This window comes from Coenobita brevimanus, chromosome 90 (assembly GCF_032717465.1).
Source record: "Coenobita brevimanus isolate Jiangsu-jjx chromosome 90, ASM3271746v2, whole genome shotgun sequence".
In the NCBI taxonomy this organism is placed as follows: domain Eukaryota; kingdom Metazoa; phylum Arthropoda; class Malacostraca; order Decapoda; family Coenobitidae; genus Coenobita; species Coenobita brevimanus.
The window spans coordinates 38,177,882-38,186,180 of record NC_137043.1 but is presented as its reverse complement, the minus strand read 5'-3'; positions in this window follow the sequence as shown (position 1 = coordinate 38,186,180).

Genomic DNA, 8,299 nt, shown 5'->3' with positions numbered 1-8,299 from the left:
CTCTCTCTCACTACCCCTTTTGTGCTGAGTGCAGTGGTGTGTGCTGTGGTGATGTGGATTATGGTGGACACAGCTGCTCCCTCTCACCCCTCTCCCGTCCCTCTCACCCCTCACTGACTTCTCACCCCTCTCCCGTCCCTCTCACCCCTCTCCCCTCACTCCTGACTGACCCCTCTCTCTCACCCCTCACTCCACTCACACTTTCTCTTAACCCTCTCTCACACTCAGTTCACTCTCTTCCCACACGTTCACACTCACTCGCTCCAACCCTGTCCCCACTCACTTTCACTCCCCCTCATTCCTTTTCTCTCTCCCACATCCCTCTCACTTGTTCACTTTCTCTCTGCCCACTGCACCCCTTCATTCCTCTCTTCTCTTCTTCCTCTTCCACTTTCCTCCATCCCTCTCCCCCTTCTTTTCTCCCCTTCCCCTCCCCCATCTCTCCCCCTCCCCCATTCTCTCTCTTACCCTCTCTCTCCCCCTCTCCTCTTCCTCTCTCTCCTCCCATTCCTTTCATCTCTCATCCATAGTGTTTTTCACTTCTCTTAGTCAAAACATTCTCTCTCTCTCTCTCTCTCTCTCCTTACTTTCCCCCGCCCCCCCCCTTTCCCCCTCCTCTCCTTCCCTCGCTCTCTGTCCTCTCTTCTTCTTCCTTCCCACCCTAGCTCCTACCTTTTCCCCTCTTCCTCCTTCCCCCTTTTTCTCCCTCCCTCTTTCACTCCTCTTCCTATCCCCTCCCCACGTCCTCCCTCCCTTCTTTCCCTTCCTGCCACCCTCCCTCCCACTTCCTCTCATCCTTGACATTTCCCTCCCCTCACCAGACCTCTCCTCCTCCCCTCCCTCGCTCCCTTCCTCCCTCGCTCCCTCTCTCTCTCTCTCTCTCTCTCTCTCTCTCTCTCTCTCTCTCTCTCTCTCGGAATATGTATAACGTCGTATGTTCCTCTTTATTGAATATCCCCCATTCCTCTCATTCCCCTGTTTGGGCCCCCTCTCCCGGTTTTCCTACCTACCTACCTGCCTACCTACCTACTAACCTACCTACCTACCTTGCTTGCTTCCTTCCTTCCTTCCTTTCTTTTCCTACCCTTCTTCCTTCCTTTTTCTTTCATTCTAACTACCTACCCTTCTTTCCTTCTTTCTTTCATATTTCTTCCCAACTACCTACCCTTCATCCTTCCTTCATTCCTTTCGTTTTCTTTCATCCTAACTACCTACCCTTCATCCTTCCTTCCTTCATTCTTTTCTTCCTTCCTTTTTCTTCCATCCTGATTACCTACCCTTCTTTCCTTCCTTCCTCTTTCTTCCTAACTACCTACCCTTCTTTCATTCCTTCCTTTTTCTTTGCTGCTTGAGTACCCACACTTCCTTCTTTCCCTTCCTATCTACATATGTTCCTAACCTTCCATCCTTTCAGCAGAGCACCCTATCTCTGTATGTCCGTTCGTCAGTTGTTTTGTTTTGTTTTGATTTCTTTCATTGTCATTTGCCTCTTTTTCCTGAACTTCATCGTTTATCTATCTACTTTTATTCCTGTATTTTATCTACTCATACTTTCTCATTCTAACCTTTTTCTTAACCCGTCATTCTGATTTTTCCTCTCTTTTTCCTCCAGTATTTCACTTTCTCTTTTCTTTCACTCTCTCTCTCTTTCTCACTCTCTCTTACTATCATTCTCTACCGATTTATAAAACGCAGTATACATGTGCAGTATTTATGTTTATTTGTGCAGCTTTTGTAAGTATTTTTTTTTCTGTTTTTAAATTTATTGTCTTTGTTTTATAATGTTTATATTACGGGGTAGGGTATTGTGTGTGTGTGTGTGTGTGTGTGTGTGTGTGTGTGTGTGTGTGTGTGTGTATGAGAGAGAGAGAGAGAGAGAGGCCATATCAATATCACCGCCGGCACACACATATTCCCTCCTCTCTCTCTCTCTCTCTCTCTCTCTCTCTAAATGTAAATTGTGTGTCTATCTCCACTATCCCTCCCTCCCTGTCCCACTCCCTTTCTCCCTTCCTGTCACCTCCCTTCTCCCTCTCTCTCATCCTCCCTTCCTCCCTCCCTCTCTTCCTTCATTGCTGTCACTCACTACCTCTCTCCTTCCCACCTCCTTTCTCGTCCTCCCTCTTCTCCCCCTCTCCTACCCTCCCTCCTTACCTACCTACCCACCGACCGACCTACCTACGTACCTACCTACCTACCTAACCCCTTTCCTACCTCACCATCTCTCTTCTCTCCCTTCCTCCTTCCCATCTTTCCTCCACATCTCTCTCCCTATCTGACATCTTTCCCTCAGTCCCTCCCCTCCCCCTCACATTCCCTTTCTTTTCTCTCTCCTTCCTCTCCATTCCCTTGTTTCTCCCCCCCCTCCCTCTTCCTATCTCCCTATATCTCTCCCTCCTGTCCCCTTCCCCTCCTCCCTCCCTGTCTCCTCTCCTCCTGCCTCCCTCCCTTCCTCCCCCTGCCTTCCACTCATCTCCCTTCCTCCCCTCTCCTCTCCCTCCCTATCTCCCTCCCTCTTCCTATCTCCCCTCCTCACTGCCAAATATAGGGCATAACAGAGAGAGAGAGAGAGAGAAAGAGAGAGAAAATTGAGAGGAAAAGGAGAGAGTGGAAAAGGGAAGAAAGGGGGATGGAAGAGAAAAGAGAAAGAAGAGAAGTGAAGGAAGGAAGGCAGAAAGAAGGGAGGATGGATGGAAAAGGAAATGGAAGGGAGAGAGAGAGAAAGTGGAGAGAAGGGAAAGGAGAGAGTTAGGAGGGAAGGGGCAGAGGGAGGGAGGGAAGGAGAAAGGGGGGGGAATAAATAGAGGGAGATTATGGTGAGTGCAGGAAGGAAGGAAGGAAGAAGGGGGAGAGAAGAGAGGGAGGAATACGCCAGAGAGAGAGAGAGAGTTGACATGTAGTGAAAGATGCAGGCGGTGGTGTTGGTGTGGAGGGGAGACAGAGGCGACAAAGAGAGAAAATGAGAGAGAGAAAAAAAAAGAGAGCGATGTAGACTGGCATGCACTGGAGAGAGAGAGAGAGAGAGAGAGAGAGAGAGAATATTCGGAGACACCAAGCAAATGAATTACTAACGCAAGAAAAACAAGCAAGGAAATGAACATAAACACTCATAAGCCAAACACAAACAAACTCAAATTAAAGCAAGCACAAACAAAAACCACCGAAAGAAACAGTAATACGCAAGACACAAGCAAATAATGAAGCAAAACCCTCTCCACTCGAAATGAAGTCACAAGCAAATCTACCTCCTATCAGCCACAAGCAAATCTACCTCCTATCACCACAAGCAAATCAAACAAAGATGCATCATATTATTTTATCTTGTAGCAAAGGGAAAAATATCAGTTACAAGCAAAAGAAAGGAACATTTAAAACCTTCACTCACAAGCAGGAAACAAGCAAACGCAAGGAAAGGAAGGAAAAGACAAGCAAAGCAAGAAAATAATGTGACAAGCAAAACAAGCAAACGCAAGGAAAGGAAGGAAAAGACAAGCAAATTATGAAAAAAATGTGACAAGCAGGAAATAAGTAAATGCAAGAGAAGGAAGGATAGGAACACAAGCAAATTAGACATGTGACAAGCAAAACACAAGCCAGTCCCATCCTGCATTCGGAATCAGTGGACTTCAAGCAAAAATGGATGCATGCAAAAATCAGGGCGTGTCCACTATTTTTAGCCCCTGCAAGCAAAATGACGCAGAGACGTGGAAATCGCAGAAGATATTCCCAGCCAAGCAAAGGCAAGCAATTCGGAACTTAGGCAAAATATATACATACCTAAGCAAATGGCGATACTGGAAGCGAATTTAAGCAAGATATAAGCAAACAGGGATCCTTTAGATAATTCAAGCACGTCTAAGCAAATAAAAAGCAAACAAAACAAGCAGTGGTAAGCAAATAACCCTAATGGAGACTCAAGCGTAGATAAGGAAATGAAAGTATAATTTGTTTCTTAAGACAAAAATGCAGTCGTAAGTCCAAACACCGAAAATCTTAAGCAGAATTTAGGTCTATTCAACAAAATTTAGGAACTGAGAAAAAAAAAAAACAAGTTCAATTCGGATTAACTAAATGCAGTTACCAAAAATCGAATCAATACAGTCTTCAAGTCAAGTTATCAGTTTATCTATCTGTCTGTATATCTCTCTGTAGCTCCAGCGATAGCCAGACGTCATTATTTCGGAATGGCCGGCCACTAACGATCGCCTCCATGTCAATCAGTTCGCCTTTAGTCTGCCCTCTCTCCAGCTCACCCACCCTCACTCGTATACCTCAATCCCTCCATCTTAATGAGGCAGAGAATCAAGTAATTAAGTATAAATAACAGAAAAATGATAAAAAATAATTAATAAAGAATACTGAAGGTTACGTAAAGCAGAATAGTTACTTAAATGATAAAATAGTTGCTAAATAAATAGATAAATAAAATAAAATACATAAAGGAAGCAAGCAACCTCAAGGGGAAAAAATATATATATATAATAAGTAGAAGCAGCAGCAACCAAAAAAGTAAGAAAAAGAAAAAAAGAAAAGAAAAACAAGTTGCCTGACGCCCAAGCCACAAATATGGATTCTGGGAGTAAACAAGGTAAGCAAGTCTCATGAAGTCAAGCAAGGATAAGCAAAATATGATTATAAGCAAGGACTGCGCAAAATATCGAGCGAAATCTAACCATGTCAAGCAAAAGAGAGAGAGAAACCGACTTAGTAAGCACCTGCAAAGCAAAATCCCAAGCATATAGACAAGCAAAACAATCCCAAGCAAATCCAAGCAAAAAAAAACAAGGCAGTCAATCAGTAAAGCAAACTAGCATGGAAGGCAAGAATATCCAAGCAAAAACAAGCAACTGCAAAGAAATCCAGGCAAAATAGGAAGCAAATATAAACAAGGAAATGCAAAATCCAAGCAAAAAAAGCAACAACAAGCAAATTAAAAAGCATCAAATACATCAAAGCAAAGGCAAAAGTAAAGCAAATCCAAGCAAGTAAAGCAAATATAAACAAAACATCCAAAGACAAGCACAAAAATACAAGCAAGTCTCAAGCAAGCGTCCAGTGAAAGCAAAGCAAAACTAAGCAAAACCACGAGCCAAAATAAGCAAATCTAGAGCAAGCAAGCGTGCAATGGCAAAGCGTACTTGTGCAATTGAAGACGCAAGCAAACTCAAGCAAGCAAGGATGTCAACAGCGAGCATGCAGTAATGACGAGGCTGAAAGACTTGCCTCAATGTTGCGCTTCCAGGAGGGAGCAAAAATGGCCCTTAGAGAGAGAGAGAGAGAGAGAGGGAGAGAGAGGGGGGGGAAGAAGGGGGACGGTGTATGTTGTGAGAGTAATTGTGTGTGTGAGAGAGGTGAATGTGGTGAGAAAGGTGTGTGTGTGTGTGTGTGTGTGTGTGTGTGTGTGTGTGTGTGTGAGAGAGAGAGAGAGAGAGAGAGAGAGATGGGAAAGTGATAGCAAACAGATGAGGGAAGAGAAAGGTGAGAGAGGAAGGACAGGCAGTGAAAAGATGAATAGAAGAGAAGGGGGGAACTAAGAAGAAAAATGAGAGAAGGGAGAGGGTTAAAAACAGAGAGAGAGAGAGAGAGAGAGAGAGAGAGCTACAGGAGTGCCAACTGGGGAGCCGTGTGATTGGTCCTCTCCGCGCGTGACGTCACTGAGCTCAATGACGTCATAGAAATTGCCACATCTCGCCACCGTTCCCTTTCTTTTTATTTTCCCCTCGCTCACTTTCTCTCTCTCTCTCTCTCGGTCTTGCAGAATACTTGACGTCTTTTGAATTCTTTTGCTTCTGTTGAAACCTCAAGTGCTGTTTATTTTTTTCCATTTATTAAACATTTTTATGATTATTATTTTGGGATGACGGAAAATTGCCAAGTGTCGCCATGGGGTTTATTTCCCCCCCCCCCCATTATTTATTGAAGTTTATGACGTGTCGTTTTGCCCTCGAATTTCTTGCATTATCTCATTCTCTTTCATCTCGCAGTCTCCTTGCTCACTCTCTCACTTTCTCTCGCCCGCCTCTGAATATTACATCTGTCCTCTCTCTCTCCGTCCCTGCTGAGTTTTTGTTTTTTTTTTCTTTTTTTAACTGGATTTTTTTGTGTGTTTGTGCCTCCAGCTGTACACACACACACACACACACACACACACACACACACACACACACACACACACACACACATCCCCACCACATCCCTCTCCAACATCAGTAAGCATCCTCAGCCACCTCCTCCCCCCACATCCACACCAGCATCCTCACCCAACCCACACATATCCACATCCACACACAAGGCCACACACATCCTCATCTAAACACCCCCAACCCCACCCACCCCAGCACACCACGACTTTACTTCAGTCACCCATATCCTCACACCGACGTCCTTACACCCACACCCATATCCCCACACCCACATCCACATCCTCACACCCACTTCCTTATACCCACAACCACATCCCCACATCCACACACACATCCTCACACCCACGTCCTTACACTCACAACCACATACCCACACCCACATCCTCACACCCACGTCCTTACACCCACACCCATACCCATATCCCCACACCCACATCCTTACATCCACAACCACATCCTCACACCCATACCCATATCCCCACACCCATACCCATTTCCCCACACCCACATCCTTACGTCCACAACCACATCCTCACACCCACACCCATATCCCCACATCCACGGCCTTACACCCACACCCACATCCTTACACCCACATCCACATCCTCCCACCCACACCCATATCCTCACACCCACGTCCTTACACCCACATCCTCACACGCACGTCCTTACACCCACATCCATATCCTTACACCCATATCCCCACACCCACGTCCTTACACCCACACCCATACCCCCACACCCACGTCCTCACACCCACCCCCACACCCACGTCGTTACACCCACACCCATACCCCCACACCCACGTCCTTACACCCACACCCACATCCTCACACCCACATCCTTACACCCACACCCACACCCATAAGACACCTCTCAGACCATACTATACTTGTGTTAAAGGGGATGTATCTTTCCATCCCTCCTTCTCTCCATATTTACCTCCCTCCTCCCTTTCTCTCCCTCTTTCTCTCCCTATTTACCTCCCTCCTCCCTTTCTCTCCCTCTTTCTCTCCCTATTTACCTCCCTCCTCCATTTCTTCTCTCCCTCCTCTCCAAATTTCCCTCCCTCCTCCATTTCTTCTCTCCATAATTCCCTTCTCCATACATCTCACCTCTCCATATTTCCCTTCCCCCATCATTTCTTCTCTCCATCATCTTTCCTTCTCCCTCCTCTCATCTTCCTTCTCTCCCTTTCCCTCCTCTTCCTTCCTCCTCTCACTCTTTCCCTTGATTCTTCCCGTCTTTCTCTCCCTTTTTACATCCTGTTCTTCGGTTTTTTCCTGCTTCCTATCTCACTCTCCCTCCCTTTTCCTTCCCCCCCTTCCATCATGCCCTCTCCCTCTCTCTCTCTCTCTCTCTCTCTCTCTCTCTCTCTCTCTCTCTCTCTCTCTCTCTCATTAAATCATAGTATTATTATTATTACTATTGACAGTAAGGTTCAGATTTATTATTATTATCATTATTATTATTATTGTTATTATTATTATTATTATTGCATGTGTGATTTAGTCTTATTTTTATTGTCTATATTATTATTATTATTATTATTATTAATATTATTATTATTTCTTATTAGTGATCTGTAAGTGACATCCTTTAACAGTTCTTATTATCAGTATTTTTTTCCCTTTTCATTTTATATTAATAGACATTAACTTTCATCTTTTTTCGGTGTTGTGAAGTTGTTGTCGTTGTTGCTGTTGTTGTATTCTTTTGCCCTTCTTTGTGGTGGTGGTGTTGCAGTTATGGTTGTCGCTGTGATTGGCTGTTTGTTTATTTGTTTGTGACTGGGCTGTGTTTGTTGTTGTGCTGGGTTGATGTTTGTGATGTTTGTTGTTGTTGTTGTCAGGCCTGGTTCACTGCAAAACAAGAGCACCATCTGTTTCATTAACCCCTTCAGCCCCATGACGTGCTTTTCATTATATTCCTGGGTGTGGGTAAATTGTTGGTGTAGGGAGATTGTGGGTGTAGGTAGATTGTGGATGTAGGTAAATTGGGGGTGTAGGTAGATTGGGGGTGTAGGTAGATTGTGGGTGTAGGTAAGTTGTGGGTGTAGGTAGGGAGATTTTGGGTGTGGCGAAATTATGGGTATATGGAGATTGTGATGGAAGAGTAAGATAAAGCCTTCATGAAATGGTGAAAAAAAAAAAGTC